Source organism: Taudactylus pleione, unplaced genomic scaffold, assembly GCF_031769625.1.
Source record: "Taudactylus pleione unplaced genomic scaffold, aTauple2 ptg000085l, whole genome shotgun sequence".
In the NCBI taxonomy this organism is placed as follows: Eukaryota; Metazoa; Chordata; class Amphibia; order Anura; family Myobatrachidae; genus Taudactylus; species Taudactylus pleione.
In genome coordinates, this window is record NW_028284487.1 from 10,872,694 (window position 1) to 10,896,826 (window position 24,133).

Genomic DNA, 24,133 nt, shown 5'->3' on the forward strand with positions numbered 1-24,133 from the left:
TGGGATTTATACAAAGTTTAAATATAGATAAGCTATCCTAAAATTCAACTTTAAGGAAATTGAACAAAGTTAGGTCCCACCAAGATTTGAAATCAGATTACTGGATTCAAAGTCCAAAGTGCTCACCATTACACCATGGAACCCATTGTTCGAGAGTCTTCCTCTACTCAATATTGCTGATCTTTGAAATACTGAATGTTCTCCTGTTTTAGGTACATTTGGCATTTTTGAGTTTGCTGATGCTTTTATGTTTGGCCGGTTAGCTCAGTTGGTTAGAGCATGGTGCTAATAACGCCAAGGTCATTTGTTTGATCCCCATACAGGCCATGTGCTTTTTCTTGTTGTCCTACAAGAAATGCCAAGAAGGGATTTTATCCAGCGGCAAAGTGCATGAAGTGTGGGATGAATGCATTGGCTACAGTAAGCAGCCCTTGAAACTTGCTAGAGAACATCATAGACACATACAAAACAGAGAATTTTTAAATCCATGTTAGGAATAAACAAAAATGTCATCCTTTGGCTGATGCAGCATTTCTCTATATGGCATACATAGAAAACTTTTTCTCAAATATAGCAATATGGCAAATCTAAGAAATGCTAAGGCAAATTAATCAATCAGGACATTTATTTGGTGATTGAATCTACTATGGGGGACTAAGTTTTAAGAAGAGAAGAAGAACAGACCTTTACTCTCATTAGTGCACACTGAAGAAGAAAATTCTTAAAACCAGAATATCTTAAAACCATAGCACAAGTGATGGATCACTGCATTCTTATTGCAACTTTTCCTATTTTCAAATGTTTGACAAACATCTCTCCAGTTGAAAACTGATTTGAAACAGTTTCAAAATTAGTTTGGAGTAAAGAAACCACTGAAGATGATGGGATTTATACAAAGTTTAAATATAGATAAGCTATCCTAAAATTCAACTTTAAGGAAATTGAACAAAGTTAGGTCCCACAAAGATTTGAAATCAGATTACTGGATTCAAAGTCCAAAGTGCTCACCATTACACCATGGAACCTATTGTTCGAGAGTCTTCCTCTACTCAATATTGCTGATCTTTGAAATACTGAATGTTCTCCTGTTTTAGGTACATTTGGCATTTTTGTGTTTGCTGATGCTTTTATGTTTGGCCGGTTAGCTCAGTTGGTTAGAGCATGGTGCTAATAACGCCAAGGTCATTTGTTTGATCCCCATACAGGCCATGTGCTTTTTCTTGTTGTCCTACAAGAAATGCCAAGAAGGGATTTTATCCAGCGGCAAAGTGCATGAAGTGTGGGATGAATGCATTGGCTACAGTAAGCAGCCCTTGAAACTTGCTAGAGAACATCATAGACACATACAAAACAGAGAATTTTTAAATCCATGTTAGGAATAAACAAAAATGTCATCCTTTGGCTGATGCAGCATTTCTCTATATGGCATACATAGAAAACTTTTTCTCAAATATAGCAATATGGCAAATCTAAGAAATGCTAAGGCAAATTAATCAATCAGGACATTTATTTGGTGATTGAATCTACTATGGGGGACTAAGTTTTAAGAAGAGAAGAAGAACAGACCTTTACTCTCATTAGTGCACACTGAAGAAGAAAATTCTTAAAACCAGAATATCTTAAAACCATAGCACAAGTGATGGATCACTGCATTCTTATTGCAACTTTTCCTATTTCCAAATGTTTGACAAACATCTCTCCAGTTGAAACCTGTTTTGAAACAGCTTCAAAATTAGTTTGGAGTAAAAAAACCACTGAAGATGATGGGATTTATACAAAGTTTAAATATAGATAAGCTATCCTAAAATTCAACTTTAAGGAAATTGAACAAAGTTAGGTCCCACAAAGATTTGAAATCAGATTACTGGATTCAAAGTCCAAAGTGCTCACCATTACACCATGGAACCCATTATTCAAGAGTCTTCCTCTACTCAATATTGCTGATCTTTGAAATACTGAATGTTCTCCTGTTTTAGGTACATTTGGCATTTTTGAGTTTGCTGATGCTTTTATGTTTGGCCGGTTAGCTCAGTTGGTTAGAGCGTGGTGCTAATAACACCAAGGTCATGGGTTCGATCCCCATACGGGCCATGTGCTTTTTCTTGTTGTCCTACAAGAAATGCCAAGAAGGGATTTTATCCAGTGCATGAAGTGTGGGATGAATGCATTGGCTACAGTTAGCAGCCCTTGAAGCTTGCTAGAGAACATCATAGACACATACAAAACAGAGAATTTTTAAATCCATGTTAGGAATAAAGAAAAATGTCATCCTTTGGCTGATGCAGCATTTCTCTATATGGCATACATAGAAAACTTTTTCTCAAATATAGCAATATGGCAATTCTAAGAAATGCTAAGGCTAATTAATCAATCAGGACATTTATTTGGTGATTGAATCTACTATGGGGGACTAAGTTTTAAGAAGAGAAGAAGAACAGACCTTTACTCTCATTAGTGCACACTGAAGAAGAAAATTCTTAAAACCAGAATATCTTAAAACCATAGCACAAGTGATGGATCACTGCATTCTTATTGCAACTTTTCCTATTTTCAAATGTTTGACAAACATCTCTCCAGTTGAAAACTGATTTGAAACAGCTTCAAAATTAGTTTGGAGTAAAGAAACCACTGAAGATGATGGGATTTATACAAAGTTTAAATATAGATAAGCTATCCTAAAATTCAACTTTAAGGAAATTGAACAAAGTTAGGTCCCACCAAGATTTGAAATCAGATTACTGGATTCAAAGTCCAAAGTGCTCACCATTACACCATGGAACCCATTGTTCGAGAGTCTTCCTCTACTCAATATTGCTGATCTTTGAAATACTGAATGTTCTCCTGTTTTAGGTACATTTGGCATTTTTGAGTTTGCTGATGCTTTTATGTTTGGCCGGTTAGCTCAGTTGGTTAGAGCGTGGTGCTAATAACACCAAGGTCATGGGTTCGATCCCCATACGGGCCATGTGCTTTTTCTTGTTGTCCTACAAGAAATGCCAAGAAGGGATTTTATCCAGTGCATGAAGTGTGGGATGAATGCATTGGCTACAGTTAGCAGCCCTTGAAGCTTGCTAGAGAACATCATAGACACAGACAAAACAGAGAATTTTTAAATCCATGTTAGGAATAAACAAAAATGTCATCCTTTGGCTGATGCAGCATTTCTCTATATGGCATACATAGAAAACTTTTTCTCAAATATAGCAATATGGCAAATCTAAGAAATGCTAAGGCTAATTAATCAATCAGGACATTTATTTGGTGATTGAATCTACTATGGGGGACTAAGTTTTAAGAAGAGAAGAAGAACAGACCTTTACTCTCATTAGTGCACACTGAAGAAGAAAATTCTTAAAACCAGAATATCTTAAAACCATAGCACAAGTGATGGATCACTGCATTCTTATTGCAACTTTTCCTATTTTCAAATGTTTGACAAACATCTCTCCAGTTGAAAACTGATTTGAAACAGTTTCAAAATTAGTTTGGAGTAAAGAAACCACTGAAGATGATGGGATTTATACAAAGTTTAAATATAGATAAGCTATCCTAAAATTCAACTTTAAGGAAATTGAACAAAGTTAGGTCCCACAAAGATTTGAAATCAGATTACTGGATTCAAAGTCCAAAGTGCTCACCATTACACCATGGAACCTATTGTTCGAGAGTCTTCCTCTACTCAATATTGCTGATCTTTGAAATACTGAATGTTCTCCTGTTTTAGGTACATTTGGCATTTTTGTGTTTGCTGATGCTTTTATGTTTGGCCGGTTAGCTCAGTTGGTTAGAGCATGGTGCTAATAACACCAAGGTCATTTGTTTGATCCCCATACAGGCCATGTGCTTTTTCTTGTTGTCCTACAAGAAATGCCAAGAAGGGATTTTATCCAGCGGCAAAGTGCATGAAGTGTGGGATGAATGCATTGGCTACAGTAAGCAGCCCTTGAAACTTGCTAGAGAACATCATAGACACATACAAAACAGAGAATTTTTAAATCCATGTTAGGAATAAACAAAAATGTCATCCTTTGGCTGATGCAGCATTTCTCTATATGGCATACATAGAAAACTTTTTCTCAAATATAGCAATATGGCAAATCTAAGAAATGCTAAGGCAAATTAATCAATCAGGACATTTATTTGGTGATTGAATCTACTATGGGGGACTAAGTTTTAAGAAGAGAAGAAGAACAGACCTTTACTCTCATTAGTGCACACTGAAGAAGAAAATTCTTAAAACCAGAATATCTTAAAACCATAGCACAAGTGATGGATCACTGCATTCTTATTGCAACTTTTCCTATTTCCAAATGTTTGACAAACATCTCTCCAGTTGAAACCTGATTTGAAACAGCTTCAAAATTAGTTTGGAGTAAAAAAACCACTGAAGATGATGGGATTTATACAAAGTTTAAATATAGATAAGCTATCCTAAAATTCAACTTTAAGGAAATTGAACAAAGTTAGGTCCCACAAAGATTTGAAATCAGATTACTGGATTCAAAGTCCAAAGTGCTCACCATTACACCATGGAACCCATTATTCGAGAGTCTTCCTCTACTCAATATTGCTGATCTTTGAAATACTGAATGTTCTCCTGTTTTAGGTACATTTGGCATTTTTGAGTTTGCTGATGCTTTTATGTTTGGCCGGTTAGCTCAGTTGGTTCGATCCCCATACGGGCCAGTGCTTTTTCTTGTTGTCCTACAAGAAATGCCAAGAAGGGATTTTATCCAGTGCATGAAGTGTGGGATGAATGCATTGGCTACAGTTAGCAGCCCTTGAAGCTTGCTAGAGAACATCATAGACACATACAAAACAGAGAATTTTTAAATCCATGTTAGGAATAAAGAAAAATGTCATCCTTTGGCTGATGCAGCATTTCTCTATATGGCATACATAGAAAACTTTTTCTCAAATATAGCAATATGGCAATTCTAAGAAATGCTAAGGCTAATTAATCAATCAGGACATTTATTTGGTGATTGAATCTACTATGGGGGACTAAGTTTTAAGAAGAGAAGAAGAACAGACCTTTACTCTCATTAGTGCACACTGAAGAAGAAAATTCTTAAAACCAGAATATCTTAAAACCATAGCACAAGTGATGGATCACTGCATTCTTATTGCAACTTTTCCTATTTTCAAATGTTTGACAAACATCTCTCCAGTTGAAAACTGATTTGAAACAGCTTCAAAATTAGTTTGGAGTAAAGAAACCACTGAAGATGATGGGATTTATACAAAGTTTAAATATAGATAAGCTATCCTAAAATTCAACTTTAAGGAAATTGAACAAAGTTAGGTCCCACCAAGATTTGAAATCAGATTACTGGATTCAAAGTCCAAAGTGCTCACCATTACACCATGGAACCCATTGTTCGAGAGTCTTCCTCTACTCAATATTGCTGATCTTTGAAATACTGAATGTTCTCCTGTTTTAGGTACATTTGGCATTTTTGAGTTTGCTGATGCTTTTATGTTTGGCCGGTTAGCTCAGTTGGTTAGAGCGTGGTGCTAATAACACCAAGGTCATGGGTTCGATCCCCATAAGGGCCATGTGCTTTTTCTTGTTGTCCTACAAGAAATGCCAAGAAGGGATTTTATCCAGTGCATGAAGTGTGGGATGAATGCATTGGCTACAGTTAGCAGCCCTTGAAGCTTGCTAGAGAACATCATAGACACATACAAAACAGAGAATTTTTAAATCCATGTTAGGAATAAAGAAAAATGTCATCCTTTGGCTGATGCAGCATTTCTCTATATGGCATACATAGAAAACTTTTTCTCAAATATAGCAATATGGCAAATCTAAGAAATGCTAAGGCTAATTAATCAATCAGGACATTTATTTGGTGATTGAATCTACTATGGGGGGACTAAGTTTTAAGAAGAGAAGAAGAACAGACCTTTACTCTCATTAGTGCACACTGAAGAAGAAAATTCTTAAAACCAGAATATCTTAAAACCATAGCACAAGTGATGGATCACTGCATTCTTATTGCAACTTTTCCTATTTTCAAATGTTTGACAAACATCTCTCCAGTTGAAAACTGATTTGAAACAGCTTCAAAATTAGTTTGGAGTAAAGAAACCACTGAAGATGATGGGATTTATACAAAGTTTAAATATAGATAAGCTATCCTAAAATTCAACTTTAAGGAAATTGAACAAAGTTAGGTCCCACCAAGATTTGAAATCAGATTACTGGATTCAAAGTCCAAAGTGCTCACCATTTCACCATGGAACCTATTGTTCGAGAGTCTTCCTCTACTCAATATTGCTGATCTTTGAAATACTGAATGTTCTCCTGTTTTAGGTACATTTGGCATTTTTGTGTTTGCTGATGCTTTTATGTTTGGCCGGTTAGCTCAGTTGGTTAGAGCATGGTGCTAATAACGCCAAGGTCATTTGTTCGATCCCCATACGGGCCATGTGCTTTTTCTTGTTGTCCTACAAGAAATGCCAAGAAGGGATTTTATCCAGCGGCAAAGTGCATGAAGTGTGGGATGAATGCATTGGCTACAGTAAGCAGCACTTGAAACTTGCTAGAGAACATCATAGACACATACAAAACAGAGAATTTTTAAATCCATGTTAGGAATAAACAAAAATGTCATCCTTTGGCTGATGCAGCATTTCTCTATATGGCATACATAGAAAACTTTTTCTCAAATATAGCAATATGGCAAATCTAAGAAATGCTAAGGCAAATTAATCAATCAGGACATTTATTTGGTGATTGAATCTACTATGGGGGACTAAGTTTTAAGAAGAGAAGAAGAACAGACCTTTACTCTCATTAGTGCACACTGAAGAAGAAAATTCTTAAAACCAGAATATCTTAAAACCATAGCACAAGTGATGGATCACTGCATTCTTATTGCAACTTTTCCTATTTTCAAATGTTTGACAAACATCTCTCCAGTTGAAAACTGATTTGAAACAGTTTCAAAATTAGTTTGGAGTAAAGAAACCACTGAAGATGATGGGATTTATACAAAGTTTAAATATAGATAAGCTATCCTAAAATTCAACTTTAAGGAAATTGAACAAAGTTAGGTCCCACCAAGATTTGAAATCAGATTACTGGATTCAAAGTCCAAAGTGCTCACCATTACACCATGGAACCTATTGTTCGAGAGTCTTCCTCTACTCAATATTGCTGATCTTTGAAATACTGAATGTTCTCCTGTTTTAGGTACATTTGGCATTTTTGTGTTTGCTGATGCTTTTATGTTTGGCCGGTTAGCTCAGTTGGTTAGAGCATGGTGCTAATAACGCCAAGGTCATTTGTTCGATCCCCATACGGGCCATGTGCTTTTTCTTGTTGTCCTACAAGAAATGCCAAGAAGGGATTTTATCCAGCGGCAAAGTGCATGAAGTGTGGGATGAATGCATTGGCTACAGTAAGCAGCCCTTGAAACTTGCTAGAGAACATCATAGACACATACAAAACAGAGAATTTTTAAATCCATGTTAGGAATAAACAAAAATGTCATCCTTTGGCTGATGCAGCATTTCTCTATATGGCATACATAGAAAACTTTTTCTCAAATATAGCAATATGGCAAATCTAAGAAATGCTAAGGCTAATTAATCAATCAGGACATTTATTTGGTGATTGAATCTACTATGGGGGACTAAGTTTTAAGAAGAGAAGAAGAACAGACCTTTACTCTCATTAGTGCACACTGAAGAAGAAAATTCTTAAAACCAGAATATCTTAAAACCATAGCACAAGTGATGGATCACTGCATTCTTATTGCAACTTTTCCTATTTTCAAATGTTTGACAAACATCTCTCCAGTTGAAAACTGATTTGAAACAGCTTCAAAATTAGTTTGGAGTAAAGAAACCACTGAAGATGATGGGATTTATACAAAGTTTAAATATAGATAAGCTATCCTAAAATTCAACTTTAAGGAAATTGAACAAAGTTAGGTCCCACAAAGATTTGAAATCAGATTACTGGATTCAAAGTCCAAAGTGCTCACCATTACACCATGGAACCCATTATTCGAGAGTCTTCCTCTACTCAATATTGCTGATCTTTGAAATACTGAATGTTCTCCTGTTTTAGGTACATTTGGCATTTTTGAGTTTGCTGATGCTTTTATGTTTGGCCGGTTAGCTCAGTTGGTTAGAGCGTGGTGCTAATAACACCAAGGTCATGGGTTCGATCCCCATACGGGCCATGTGCTTTTTCTTGTTGTCCTACAAGAAATGCCAAGAAGGGATTTTATCCAGTGCATGAAGTGTGGGATGAATGCATTGGCTACAGTTAGCAGCCCTTGAAGCTTGCTAGAGAACATCATAGACACAGACAAAACAGAGAATTTTTAAATCCATGTTAGGAATAAACAAAAATGTCATCCTTTGGCTGATGCAGCATTTCTCTATATGGCATACATAGAAAACTTTTTCTCAAATATAGCAATATGGCAAATCTAAGAAATGCTAAGGCTAATTAATCAATCAGGACATTTATTTGGTGATTGAATCTACTATGGGGGACTAAGTTTTAAGAAGAGAAGAAGAACAGACCTTTACTCTCATTAGTGCACACTGAAGAAGAAAATTCTTAAAACCAGAATATCTTAAAACCATAGCACAAGTGATGGATCACTGCATTCTTATTGCAACTTTTCCTATTTTCAAATGTTTGACAAACATCTCTCCAGTTGAAAACTGATTTGAAACAGTTTCAAAATTAGTTTGGAGTAAAGAAACCACTGAAGATGATGGGATTTATACAAAGTTTAAATATAGATAAGCTATCCTAAAATTCAACTTTAAGGAAATTGAACAAAGTTAGGTCCCACAAAGATTTGAAATCAGATTACTGGATTCAAAGTCCAAAGTGCTCACCATTACACCATGGAACCTATTGTTCGAGAGTCTTCCTCTACTCAATATTGCTGATCTTTGAAATACTGAATGTTCTCCTGTTTTAGGTACATTTGGCATTTTTGTGTTTGCTGATGCTTTTATGTTTGGCCGGTTAGCTCAGTTGGTTAGAGCATTGTGCTAATAACGCCAAGGTCATTTGTTTGATCCCCATACAGGCCATGTGCTTTTTCTTGTTGTCCTACAAGAAATGCCAAGAAGGGATTTTATCCAGCGGCAAAGTGCATGAAGTGTGGGATGAATGCATTGGCTACAGTAAGCAGCCCTTGAAACTTGCTAGAGAACATCATAGACACATACAAAACAGAGAATTTTTAAATCCATGTTAGGAATAAACAAAAATGTCATCCTTTGGCTGATGCAGCATTTCTCTATATGGCATACATAGAAAACTTTTTCTCAAATATAGCAATATGGCAAATCTAAGAAATGCTAAGGCAAATTAATCAATCAGGACATTTATTTGGTGATTGAATCTACTATGGGGGACTAAGTTTTAAGAAGAGAAGAAGAACAGACCTTTACTCTCATTAGTGCACACTGAAGAAGAAAATTCTTAAAACCAGAATATCTTAAAACCATAGCACAAGTGATGGATCACTGCATTCTTATTGCAACTTTTCCTATTTCCAAATGTTTGACAAACATCTCTCCAGTTGAAACCTGATTTGAAACAGCTTCAAAATTAGTTTGGAGTAAAAAAACCACTGAAGATGATGGGATTTATACAAAGTTTAAATATAGATAAGCTATCCTAAAATTCAACTTTAAGGAAATTGAACAAAGTTAGGTCCCACAAAGATTTGAAATCAGATTACTGGATTCAAAGTCCAAAGTGCTCACCATTACACCATGGAACCCATTATTCGAGAGTCTTCCTCTACTCAATATTGCTGATCTTTGAAATACTGAATGTTCTCCTGTTTTAGGTACATTTGGCATTTTTGAGTTTGCTGATGCTTTTATGTTTGGCCGGTTAGCTCAGTTGGTTCGATCCCCATACGGGCCATGTGCTTTTTCTTGTTGTCCTACAAGAAATGCCAAGAAGGGATTTTATCCAGTGCATGAAGTGTGGGATGAATGCATTGGCTACAGTTAGCAGCCCTTGAAGCTTGCTAGAGAACATCATAGACACATACAAAACAGAGAATTTTTAAATCCATGTTAGGAATAAAGAAAAATGTCATCCTTTGGCTGATGCAGCATTTCTCTATATGGCATACATAGAAAACTTTTTCTCAAATATAGCAATATGGCAATTCTAAGAAATGCTAAGGCTAATTAATCAATCAGGACATTTATTTGGTGATTGAATCTACTATGGGGGACTAAGTTTTAAGAAGAGAAGAAGAACAGACCTTTACTCTCATTAGTGCACACTGAAGAAGAAAATTCTTAAAACCAGAATATCTTAAAACCATAGCACAAGTGATGGATCACTGCATTCTTATTGCAACTTTTCCTATTTTCAAATGTTTGACAAACATCTCTCCAGTTGAAAACTGATTTGAAACAGCTTCAAAATTAGTTTGGAGTAAAGAAACCACTGAAGATGATGGGATTTATACAAAGTTTAAATATAGATAAGCTATCCTAAAATTCAACTTTAAGGAAATTGAACAAAGTTAGGTCCCACCAAGATTTGAAATCAGATTACTGGATTCAAAGTCCAAAGTGCTCACCATTACACCATGGAACCCATTGTTCGAGAGTCTTCCTCTACTCAATATTGCTGATCTTTGAAATACTGAATGTTCTCCTGTTTTAGGTACATTTGGCATTTTTGAGTTTGCTGATGCTTTTATGTTTGGCCGGTTAGCTCAGTTGGTTAGAGCGTGGTGCTAATAACACCAAGGTCATGGGTTCGATCCCCATAAGGGCCATGTGCTTTTTCTTGTTGTCCTACAAGAAATGCCAAGAAGGGATTTTATCCAGTGCATGAAGTGTGGGATGAATGCATTGGCTACAGTTAGCAGCCCTTGAAGCTTGCTAGAGAACATCATAGACACATACAAAACAGAGAATTTTTAAATCCATGTTAGGAATAAAGAAAAATGTCATCCTTTGGCTGATGCAGCATTTCTCTATATGGCATACATAGAAAACTTTTTCTCAAATATAGCAATATGGCAAATCTAAGAAATGCTAAGGCTAATTAATCAATCAGGACATTTATTTGGTGATTGAATCTACTATGGGGGACTAAGTTTTAAGAAGAGAAGAAGAACAGACCTTTACTCTCATTAGTGCACACTGAAGAAGAAAATTCTTAAAACCAGAATATCTTAAAACCATAGCACAAGTGATGGATCACTGCATTCTTATTGCAACTTTTCCTATTTTCAAATGTTTGACAAACATCTCTCCAGTTGAAAACTGATTTGAAACAGCTTCAAAATTAGTTTGGAGTAAAGAAACCACTGAAGATGATGGGATTTATACAAAGTTTAAATATAGATAAGCTATCCTAAAATTCAACTTTAAGGAAATTGAACAAAGTTAGGTCCCACCAAGATTTGAAATCAGATTACTGGATTCAAAGTCCAAAGTGCTCACCATTTCACCATGGAACCTATTGTTCGAGAGTCTTCCTCTACTCAATATTGCTGATCTTTGAAATACTGAATGTTCTCCTGTTTTAGGTACATTTGGCATTTTTGTGTTTGCTGATGCTTTTATGTTTGGCCGGTTAGCTCAGTTGGTTAGAGCATGGTGCTAATAACGCCAAGGTCATTTGTTCGATCCCCATACGGGCCATGTGCTTTTTCTTGTTGTCCTACAAGAAATGCCAAGAAGGGATTTTATCCAGCGGCAAAGTGCATGAAGTGTGGGATGAATGCATTGGCTACAGTAAGCAGCACTTGAAACTTGCTAGAGAACATCATAGACACATACAAAACAGAGAATTTTTAAATCCATGTTAGGAATAAACAAAAATGTCATCCTTTGGCTGATGCAGCATTTCTCTATATGGCATACATAGAAAACTTTTTCTCAAATATAGCAATATGGCAAATCTAAGAAATGCTAAGGCAAATTAATCAATCAGGACATTTATTTGGTGATTGAATCTACTATGGGGGACTAAGTTTTAAGAAGAGAAGAAGAACAGACCTTTACTCTCATTAGTGCACACTGAAGAAGAAAATTCTTAAAACCAGAATATCTTAAAACCATAGCACAAGTGATGGATCACTGCATTCTTATTGCAACTTTTCCTATTTTCAAATGTTTGACAAACATCTCTCCAGTTGAAAACTGATTTGAAACAGTTTCAAAATTAGTTTGGAGTAAAGAAACCACTGAAGATGATGGGATTTATACAAAGTTTAAATATAGATAAGCTATCCTAAAATTCAACTTTAAGGAAATTGAACAAAGTTAGGTCCCACCAAGATTTGAAATCAGATTACTGGATTCAAAGTCCAAAGTGCTCACCATTACACCATGGAACCTATTGTTCGAGAGTCTTCCTCTACTCAATATTGCTGATCTTTGAAATACTGAATGTTCTCCTGTTTTAGGTACATTTGGCATTTTTGTGTTTGCTGATGCTTTTATGTTTGGCCGGTTAGCTCAGTTGGTTAGAGCATGGTGCTAATAACGCCAAGGTCATTTGTTCAATCCCCATACGGGCCATGTGCTTTTTCTTGTTGTCCTACAAGAAATGCCAAGAAGGGATTTTATCCAGCGGCAAAGTGCATGAAGTGTGGGATGAATGCATTGGCTACAGTAAGCAGCCCTTGAAACTTGCTAGAGAACATCATAGACACATACAAAACAGAGAATTTTTAAATCCATGTTAGGAATAAACAAAAATGTCATCCTTTGGCTGATGCAGCATTTCTCTATATGGCATACATAGAAAACTTTTTCTCAAATATAGCAATATGGCAAATCTAAGAAATGCTAAGGCAAATTAATCAATCAGGACATTTATTTGGTGATTGAATCTACTATGGGGGACTAAGTTTTAAGAAGAGAAGAAGAACAGACCTTTACTCTCATTAGTGCACACTGAAGAAGAAAATTCTTAAAACCAGAATATCTTAAAACCATAGCACAAGTGATGGATCACTGCATTCTTATTGCAACTTTTCCTATTTCCAAATGTTTGACAAACATCTCTCCAGTTGAAACCTGATTTGAAACAGCTTCAAAATTAGTTTGGAGTAAAAAAACCACTGAAGATGATGGGATTTATACAAAGTTTAAATATAGATAAGCTATCCTAAAATTCAACTTTAAGGAAATTGAACAAAGTTAGGTCCCACAAAGATTTGAAATCAGATTACTGGATTCAAAGTCCAAAGTGCTCACCATTACACCATGGAACCCATTATTCGAGAGTCTTCCTCTACTCAATATTGCTGATCTTTGAAATACTGAATGTTCTCCTGTTTTAGGTACATTTGGCATTTTTGAGTTTGCTGATGCTTTTATGTTTGGCCGGTTAGCTCAGTTGGTTAGAGCGTGGTGCTAATAACACCAAGGTCATGGGTTCGATCCCCATACGGGCCATGTGCTTTTTCTTGTTGTCCTACAAGAAATGCCAAGAAGGGATTTTATCCAGTGCATGAAGTGTGGGATGAATGCATTGGCTACAGTTAGCAGCCCTTGAAGCTTGCTAGAGAACATCATAGACACAGACAAAACAGAGAATTTTTAAATCCATGTTAGGAATAAACAAAAATGTCATCCTTTGGCTGATGCAGCATTTCTCTATATGGCATACATAGAAAACTTTTTCTCAAATATAGCAATATGGCAAATCTAAGAAATGCTAAGGCTAATTAATCAATCAGGACATTTATTTGGTGATTGAATCTACTATGGGGGACTAAGTTTTAAGAAGAGAAGAAGAACAGACCTTTACTCTCATTAGTGCACACTGAAGAAGAAAATTCTTAAAACCAGAATATCTTAAAACCATAGCACAAGTGATGGATCACTGCATTCTTATTGCAACTTTTCCTATTTTCAAATGTTTGACAAACATCTCTCCAGTTGAAAACTGATTTGAAACAGTTTCAAAATTAGTTTGGAGTAAAGAAACCACTGAAGATGATGGGATTTATACAAAGTTTAAATATAGATAAGCTATCCTAAAATTCAACTTTAAGGAAATTGAACAAAGTTAGGTCCCACAAAGATTTGAAATCAGATTACTGGATTCAAAGTCCAAAGTGCTCACCATTACACCATGGAACCTATTGTTCGAGAGTCTTCCTCTACTCAATATTGCTGATCTTTGAAATACTGAATGTTCTCCTGTTTTAGGTACATTTGGCATTTTTGTGTTTGCTGATGCTTTTATGTTTGGCCGGTTAGCTCAGTTGGTTAGAGCATGGTGCTAATAACGCCAAGGTCATTTGTTTGATCCCCATACAGGCCATGTGCTTTTTCTTGTTGTCCTACAAGAAATGCCAAGAAGGGATTTTATCCAGCGGCAAAGTGCATGAAGTGTGGGATGAATGCATTGGCTACAGTAAGCAGCCCTTGAAACTTGCTAGAGAACATCATAGACACATACAAAACAGAGAATTTTTAAATCCATGTTAGGAATAAACAAAAATGTCATCCTTTGGCTGATGCAGCATTTCTCTATATGGCATACATAGAAAACTTTTTCTCAAATATAGCAATATGGCAAATCTAAGAAATGCTAAGGCAAATTAATCAATCAGGACATTTATTTGGTGATTGAATCTACTATGGGGGACTAAGTTTTAAGAAGAGAAGAAGAACAGACCTTTACTCTCATTAGTGCACACTGAAGAAGAAAATTCTTAAAACCAGAATATCTTAAAACCATAGCACAAGTGATGGATCACTGCATTCTTATTGCAACTTTTCCTATTTCCAAATGTTTGACAAACATCTCTCCAGTTGAAACCTGATTTGAAACAGCTTCAAAATTAGTTTGGAGTAAAAAAACCACTGAAGATGATGGGATTTATACAAAGTTTAAATATAGATAAGCTATCCCAAAATTCAACTTTAAGGAAATTGAACAAAGTTAGGTCCCACAAAGATTTGAAATCAGATTACTGGATTCAAAGTCCAAAGTGCTCACCATTACACCATGGAACCCATTATTCGAGAGTCTTCCTCTACTCAATATTGCTGATCTTTGAAATACTGAATGTTCTCCTGTTTTAGGTACATTTGGCATTTTTGAGTTTGCTGATGCTTTTATGTTTGGCCGGTTAGCTCAGTTGGTTAGAGCGTGGTGCTAATAACACCAAGGTCATGGGTTCGATCCCCATACGGGCCATGTGCTTTTTCTTGTTGTCCTACAAGAAATGCCAAGAAGGGATTTTATCCAGTGCATGAAGTGTGGGATGAATGCATTGGCTACAGTTAGCAGCCCTTGAAGCTTGCTAGAGAACATCATAGACACATACAAAACAGAGAATTTTTAAATCCATGTTAGGAATAAAGAAAAATGTCATCCTTTGGCTGATGCAGCATTTCTCTATATGGCATACATAGAAAACTTTTTCTCAAATATAGCAATATGGCAATTCTAAGAAATGCTAAGGCTAATTAATCAATCAGGACATTTATTTGGTGATTGAATCTACTATGGGGGACTAAGTTTTAAGAAGAGAAGAAGAACAGACCTTTACTCTCATTAGTGCACACTGAAGAAGAAAATTCTTAAAACCAGAATATCTTAAAACCATAGCACAAGTGATGGATCACTGCATTCTTATTGCAACTTTTCCTATTTTCAAATGTTTGACAAACATCTCTCCAGTTGAAAACTGATTTGAAACAGCTTCAAAATTAGTTTGGAGTAAAGAAACCACTGAAGATGATGGGATTTATACAAAGTTTAAATATAGATAAGCTATCCTAAAATTCAACTTTAAGGAAATTGAACAAAGTTAGGTCCCACCAAGATTTGAAATCAGATTACTGGATTCAAAGTCCAAAGTGCTCACCATTACACCATGGAACCCATTGTTCGAGAGTCTTCCTCTACTCAATATTGCTGATCTTTGAAATACTGAATGTTCTCCTGTTTTAGGTACATTTGGCATTTTTGAGTTTGCTGATGCTTTTATGTTTGGCCGGTTAGCTCAGTTGGTTAGAGCATGGTGCTAATAACGCCAAGGTCATTTGTTCGATCCCCATACAGGCCATGTGCTTTTTCTTGTTGTCCTACAAGAAATGCCAAGAAGGGATTTTATCCAGCGGCAAAGTGCATGAAGTCTGGGATGAATGCATTGGCTACAGTTAGCAGCCCTTGAAACTTGCTAGAGAACATCATAGACACATACAAAACAGAGAATTTTTAAATCCATGTTAGGAATAAACAAAAATGTCATCCTTTGGCTGATGCAGCATTTCTCTATATGGCATACATAGAAAACTTTTTCTCAAATATAGCAATATGGCAAATCTAAGAAATGCTAAGGCAAATTAATCAATCAGGACATTTATTTGGTGATTGAATCTACTATGGGGGACTAAGTTTTAAGAAGAGAAGAAGAACAGACCTTTACTCTCATTAGTGCTCTCTGAAGAAGAAAATTCTTAAAACCAGAATATCTTAAAACCATAGCACAAGTGATGGATCACTGCATTCTTATTGCAACTTTTCCTATTTCCAAATGTTTGACAAACATCTCTCCAGTTGAAAACTGATTTGAAACAGTTTCAAAATTAGTTTGGAGTAAAGAAACCACTGAAGATGATGGGATTTATACAAAGTTTAAATATAGATAAGCTATCCTAAAATTCAACTTTAAGGAAATTGAACAAAGTTAGGTCCCACCAAGATTTGAAATCAGATTACTGGATTCAAAGTCCAAAGTGCTCACCATTACACCATGGAACCTATTGTTCGAGAGGCTTCCTCTACTCAATATTGCTGATCTTTGAAATACTGAATGTTCTCCTGTTTTAGGTACATTTGGCATTTTTGTGTTTGCTAATGCTTTTATGTTTGGCCGGTTAGCTCAGTTGGTTAGAGCATGGTGCTAATAATGCCAAGGTCATTTGTTCGATCCCCATACAGGCCATGTGCTTTTTCTTGTTGTCCTACAAGAAATGCCAAGAAGGGATTTTATCCAGCGGCAAAGTGCATGAAGTCTGGGATGAATGCATTGGCTACAGTTAGCAGCCCTTGAAACTTGCTAGAGAACATCATAGACACATACAAAACAGAGAATTTTTAAATCCATGTTAGGAATAAACAAAAATGTCATCCTTTGGCTGATGCAGCATTTCTCTATATGGCATACATAGAAAACTTTTTCTCAAATATAGCAATATGGCAAATCTAAGAAATGCTAAGGCAAATTAATCAATCAGGACATTTATTTGGTGATTGAATCTACTATGGGGGACTAAGTTTTAAGAAGAGAAGAAGAACAGACCTTTACTCTCATTAGTGCTCTCTGAAGAAGAAAATTCTTAAAACCAGAATATCTTAAAACCATAGCACAAGTGATGGATCACTGCATTCTTATTGCAACTTTTCCTATTTCCAAATGTTTGACAATCATCTCTCCAGTTGAAAACTGATTTGAAACAGTTTCAAAATTAGTTTGGAGTAAAGAAACCACTGAAGATGATGGGATTTATACAAAGTTTAAATATAGATAAGCTATCCTAAAATTCAACTTTAAGGAAATTGAACAAAGTTAGGTCCCACCAAGATTTGAAATCAGATTACTGGATTCAAAGTCCAAAGTGCTCACCATTACACCATGGAACCCATTGTTTGAGAGTCTTCCTCTACTCAATATTGCTGCTCTTTGAAATACTGAATGTTCTCCTGTTTTAGGTACATTTGGCATTTTTGAGTTTGCTGATGCTTTTATGTTTGGCCGGTTAGCTCAGTTGGTTAGAGCGTGGTGCTAATAACGCCAAGGTCATGTGTTTGATCCCCATACGGGCCATGTGCTTTTTCTTGTTGTCCTACAAGAAATGCAAAGAAGGGATTTTATCCAGCGGCAAAGTGCATGAAGTGTGGGATGAATGCATTGGCTACAGTTAGCAGCCCTTGAAACTTGCTAGAGAACATCATAGACACATACAAAACAGAGAATTTTTAAATCCATGTTAGGAATAAACAAAAATGTCATCCTTTGGCTGATGCAGCATTTCTCTATATGGCATACATAGAAAACTGTTTTTTTCAAAAATAGCAATATGGCAAATCTAAGAAATGCTAAGGCAAATTAATCAATCAGGACATTTATTTGGTGATTGAATCTACTATGGGGGACTAAGTTTTAAGAAGAGAAGAAGAACAGACCTTTACTCTCATTAATGCACACTGAAGAAGAAAATTCTTAAAACCAGAATATCTTAAAACCATAGCACAAGTGATGGATCACTGCATTCTTATTGCAACTTTTCCTATTTTCAAATGTTTGACAAACAGCTCTCCAGTTGAAAACTGATTTGAAACACTTTCAAAATTAGTTTGGAGTAAAGAAACCACTGAAGATGATGGGATTTATACAAAGTTTAAATATAGATAAGCTATCCTAAAATTCAACTTTAAGGAAATTGAACAAAGTTAGGTCCCACCAAGATTTGAAATCAGATTACTGGATTCAAAGTCCAAAGTGCTCACCATTACACCATGGAACCTATTGTTAGAGAGTCTTCCTCTACTCAATATTGCTGATCTTTGAAATACTGAATGTTCTCCTGTTTTAGGTACATTTGGCATTTTTGTGTTTGCTGATGCTTTTATGTTTGGCCGGTTAGCTCAGTTGGTTAGAGCATGGTGCTAATAACGCCAAGGTCATTTGTTCGATCCCCATACAGGCCATGTGCTTTTTCTTGTTGTCCTACAAGAAATGCCAAGAAGGGATTTTATCCAGCGGCAAAGTGCATGAAGTCTGGGATGAATGCATTGGCTACAGTTAGCAGCCCTTGAAACTTGCTAGAGAACATCATAGACACATACAAAACAGAGAATTTTTAAATCCATGTTAGGAATAAACAAAAATGTCATCCTTTGGCTGATGCAGCATTTCTCTATATGGCATACATAGAAAACTTTTTCTCAAATATAGCAATATGGCAAATCTAAGAAATGCTAAGGCAAATTAATCAATCAGGACATTTATTTGGTGATTGAATCTACTATGGGGGACTAAGTTTTAAGAAGAGAAGAAGAACAGACCTTTACTCTCATTAGTGCTCTCTGAAGAAGAAAATTCTTAAAACCAGAATATCTTAAAACCATAGCACAAGTGATGGATCACTGCATTCTTATTGCAACTTTTCCTATTTCCAAATGTTTGACAATCATCTCTCCAGTTGAAAACTGATTTGAAACAGTTTCAAAATTAGTTTGGAGTAAAGAAACCACTGAAGATGATGGGATTTATACAAAGTTTAAATATAGATAAGCTATCCTAAAATTCAACTTTAAGGAAATTGAACAAAGTTAGGTCCCACCAAGATTTGAAATCAGATTACCGGATTCAAAGTCCAAAGTGCTCACCATTACACCATGGAACCCATTGTTTGAGAGTCTTCCTCTACTCAATATTGCTGCTCTTTGAAATACTGAATGTTCTCCTGTTTTAGGTACATTTGGAATTTTTGAGTTTGCTGATGCTTTTATGTTTGGCCGGTTAGCTCAGTTGGTTAGAGCGTGGTGCTAATAACGCCAAGGTCATGTGTTTGATCCCCATACGGGCCATGTGCTTTTTCTTGTTGTCCTACAAGAAATGCAAAGAAGGGATTTTATCCAGCGGCAAAGTGCATGAAGTGTGGGATGAATGCATTGGCTACAGTTAGCAGCCCTTGAAACTTGCTAGAGAACATCATAGACACATACAAAACAGAGAATTTTTAAATCCATGTTAGGAATAAACAAAAATGTCATCCTTTGGCTGATGCAGCATTTCTCTATATGGCATACATAGAAAACTGTTTTTTTCAAAAATAGCAATATGGCAAATCTAAGAAATGCTAAGGCAAATTAATCAATCAGGACATTTATTTGGTGATTGAATCTACTATGGGGGACTAAGTTTTAAGAAGAGAAGAAGAACAGACCTTTACTCTCATTAGTGCACACTGAAGAAGAAAATTCTTAAAACCAGAATATCTTAAAACCATAGCACAAGTGATGGATCACTGCATTCTTATTGCAACTTTTCCTATTTTCAAATGTTTGACAAACAGCTCTCCAGTTGAAAACTGATTTGAAACACTTTCAAAATTAGTTTGGAGTAAAGAAACCACTGAAGATGATGGGATTTATACAAAGTTTAAATATAGATAAGCTATCCTAAAATTCAACTTTAAGGAAATTGAACAAAGTTAGGTCCCACCAAGATTTGAAATCAGATTACTGGATTCAAAGTCCAAAGTGCTCACCATTACACCATGGAACCTATTGTTCGAGAGTCTTCCTCTACTCAATATTGCTGATCTTTGAAATACTGAATGTTCTCCTGTTTTAGGTACATTTGGCATTTTTGTGTTTGCTGATGCTTTTATGTTTGGCCGGTTAGCTCAGTTGGTTAGAGCATGGTGCTAATAACGCCAAGGTCATTTGTTCGATCCCCATACAGGCCATGTGCTTTTTCTTGTTGTCCTACAAGAAATGCCAAGAAGGGATTTTATCCAGCGGCAAAGTGCATGAAGTCTGGGATGAATGCATTGGCTACAGTTAGCAGCCCTTGAAACTTGCTAGAGAACATCATAGACACATACAAAACAGAGAATTTTTAAATCCATGTTAGGAATAAACAAAAATGTCATCCTTTGGCTGATGCAGCATTTCTCTATATGGCATACATAGAAAACTTTTTCTCAAATATAGCAATATGGCAAATCTAAGAAATGCTAAGGCAAATTAATCAATCAGGACATTTATTTGGTGATTGAATCTACTATGGGGGACTAAGTTTTAAGAAGAGAAGAAGAACAGACCTTTACTCTCATTAGTGCTCTCTGAAGAAGAAAATTCTTAAAACCAGAATATCTTAAAACCATAGCACAAGTGATGGATCACTGCATTCTTATTGCAACTTTTCCTATTTCCAAATGTTTGACAAACATCTCTCCAGTTGAAAACTGATTTGAAACAGTTTCAAAATTAGTTTGGAGTAAAGAAACCACTGAAGATGATGGGATTTATACAAAGTTTAAATATAGATAAGCTATCCTAAAATTCAACTTTAAGGAAATTGAACAAAGTTAGGTCCCACCAAGATTTGAAATCAGATTACTGGATTCAAAGTCCAAAGTGCTCACCATTACACCATGGAACCTATTGTTCGAGAGTCTTCCTCTACTCAATATTGCTGATCTTTGAAATACTGAATGTTCTCCTGTTTTAGGTACATTTGGCATTTTTGTGTTTGCTGATGCTTTTATGTTTGGCCGGTTAGCTCAGTTGGTTAGAGCATGGTGCTAATAACGCCAAGGTCATTTGTTCGATCCCCATACAGGCCATGTGCTTTTTCTTGTTGTCCTACAAGAAATGCCAAGAAGGGATTTTATCCAGCGGCAAAGTGCATGAAGTCTGGGATGAATGCATTGGCTACAGTTAGCAGCCCTTGAAACTTGCTAGAGAACATCATAGACACATACAAAACAGAGAATTTTTAAATCCATGATAGGAATAAACAAAAATGTCATCCTTTGGCTGATGCAGCATTTCTCTATATGGCATACATAGAAAACTTTTTCTCAAATATAGCAATATGGCAAATCTAAGAAATGCTAAGGCAAATTAATCAATCAGGACATTTATTTGGTGATTGAATCTACTATGGGGGACTAAGTTTTAAGAAGAGAAGAAGAACAGACCTTTACTCTCATTAGTGCTCTCTGAAGAAGAAAATTCTTAAAACCAGAATATCTTAAAACCATAGCACAAGTGATGGATCACTGCATTCTTATTGCAACTTTTCCTATTTCCAAATGTTTGACAAACATCTCTCCAGTTGAAAACTGATTTGAAACAGTTTCAAAATTAGTTTGGAGTAAAGAAACCACTGAAGATGATGGGATTTATACAAAGTTTAAATATAGATAAGCTATCCTAAAATTCAACTTTAAGGAAATTGAACAAAGTTAGGTCCCACCAAGATTTGAAATCAGATTACTGGATTCAAAGTCCAAAGTGCTCACCATTACACCATGGAACCTATTGTTCGAGAGTCTTCCTCTACTCAATATTGCTGATCTTTGAAATACTGAATGTTCTCCTGTTTTAGGTACATTTGGCATTTTTGTGTTTGCTGATGCTTTTATGTTTGGCCGGTTAGCTCAGTTGGTTAGAGCATGGTGCTAATAACGCCAAGGTCATTTGTTCACTCCCCATACAGGCCATGTGCTTTTTCTTGTTGTCCTACAAGAAATGCAAAGAAGGGATTTTATCCAGCGGCAAAGTGCATGAAGTGTGGGATGAATGCATTGGCTACAGTTAGCAGCCCTTGAAACTTGCTAGAGAACATCATAGACACATACAAAACAGAGAATTTTTAAATCCATGTTAGGAATAAACAAAAATGTCATCCTTTGGCTGATGCAGCATTTCTCTATATGGCATACATAGAAAACTGTTTTTTTCAAAAATAGCAATATGGCAAATCTAAGAAATGCTAAGGCAAATTAATCAATCAGGACATTTATTTGGTGATTGAATCTACTATGGGGGACTAAGTTTTAAGAAGAGAAGAAGAACAGACCTTTACTCTCATTAGTGCACACTGAAGAAGAAAATTCTTAAAACCAGAATATCTTAAAACCATAGCACAAGTGATGGATCACTGCATTCTTATTGCAACTTTTCCTATTTTCAAATGTTTGACAAACAGCTCTCCAGTTGAAAACTGATTTGAAACAGTTTCAAAATTAGTTTGGAGTAAAGAAACCACTGAAGATGATGGGATTTATACAAAGTTTAAATATAGATAAGCTATCCTAAAATTCAACTTTAAGGAAATTGAACAAAGTTAGGTCCCACCAAGATTTGAAATCAGATTACTGGATTCAAAGTCCAAAGTGCTCACCATTACACCATGGAACCTATTGTTAGAGAGTCTTCCTCTACTCAATATTGCTGATCTTTGAAATACTGAATGTTCTCCTGTTTTAGGTACATTTGGCATTTTTGTGTTTGCTGATGCTTTTATGTTTGGCCGGTTAGCTCAGTTGGTTAGAGCATGGTGCTAATAACGCCAAGGTCATTTGTTCGATCCCCATACAGGCCATGTGCTTTTTCTTGTTGTCCTACAAGAAATGCCAAGAAGGGATTTTATCCAGCGGCAAAGTGCATGAAGTCTGGGATGAATGCATTGGCTACAGTTAGCAGCCCTTGAAACTTGCTAGAGAACATCATAGACACATACAAAACAGAGAATTTTTAAATCCATGTTAGGAATAAACAAAAATGTCATCCTTTGGCTGATGCAGCATTTCTCTATATGGCATACATAGAAAACTTTTTCTCAAATATAGCAATATGGCAAATCTAAGAAATGCTAAGGCAAATTAATCAATCAGGACATTTATTTGGTGATTGAATCTACTATGGGGGACTAAGTTTTAAGAAGAGAAGAAGAACAGACCTTTACTCTCATTAGTGCTCTCTGAAGAAGAAAATTCTTAAAACCAGAATATCTTAAAACCATAGCACAAGTGATGGATCACTGCATTCTTATTGCAACTTTTCCTATTTCCAAATGTTTGACAATCATCTCTCCAGTTGAAAACTGATTTGAAACAGTTTCAAAATTAGTTTGGAGTAAAGAAACCACTGAAGATGATGGGATTTATACAAAGTTTAAATATAGATAAGCTATCCTAAAATTCAACTTTAAGGAAATTGAACAAAGTTAGGTCCCACCAAGATTTGAAATCAGATTACCGGATTCAAAGTCCAAAGTGCTCACCATTACACCATGGAACCCATTGTTTGAGAGTCTTCCTCTACTCAATATTGCTGCTCTTTGAAATACTGAATGTTCTCCTGTTTTAGGTACATTTGGAATTTTTGAGTTTGCTGATGCTTTTATGTTTGGCCGGTTAGCTCAGTTGGTTAGAGCGTGGTGCTAATAACGCCAAGGTCATGTGTTTGATCCCCATACGGGCCATGTGCTTTTTCTTGTTGTCCTACAAGAAATGCAAAGAAGGGATTTTATCCAGCGGCAAAGTGCATGAAGTGTGGGATGAATGCATTGGCTACAGTTAGCAGCCCTTGAAACTTGCTAGAGAACATCAT

The 24,133-nt window shown here is 35.9% G+C and overlaps 5 non-coding genes across 5 annotated transcripts; all 5 read left to right on the forward strand.

The window, feature by feature from the left end:
• Window positions 1-2,017: 2,017 nt before the first annotated feature.
• On the forward strand, window positions 2,018-2,091 carry TRNAI-AAU (transfer RNA isoleucine (anticodon AAU)). Its single transcript has one exon. It is a non-coding gene; the product is annotated as a tRNA-Ile (tRNA).
• Window positions 2,092-2,891: 800 nt separating this feature from the next.
• On the forward strand, window positions 2,892-2,965 carry TRNAI-AAU (transfer RNA isoleucine (anticodon AAU)). The gene has a single exon. It is a non-coding gene; the product is annotated as a tRNA-Ile (tRNA).
• Window positions 2,966-8,124: 5,159 nt separating this feature from the next.
• TRNAI-AAU (transfer RNA isoleucine (anticodon AAU)) lies at window positions 8,125-8,198 on the forward strand. The gene has a single exon. It is a non-coding gene; the product is annotated as a tRNA-Ile (tRNA).
• A 5,159-nt stretch (window positions 8,199-13,357) lies between these two features.
• TRNAI-AAU (transfer RNA isoleucine (anticodon AAU)) lies at window positions 13,358-13,431 on the forward strand. The gene has a single exon. It is a non-coding gene; the product is annotated as a tRNA-Ile (tRNA).
• Window positions 13,432-15,113: 1,682 nt separating this feature from the next.
• TRNAI-AAU (transfer RNA isoleucine (anticodon AAU)) lies at window positions 15,114-15,187 on the forward strand. Its single transcript has one exon. It is a non-coding gene; the product is annotated as a tRNA-Ile (tRNA).
• The last annotated feature ends 8,946 nt before the right edge of the window (window positions 15,188-24,133 follow it).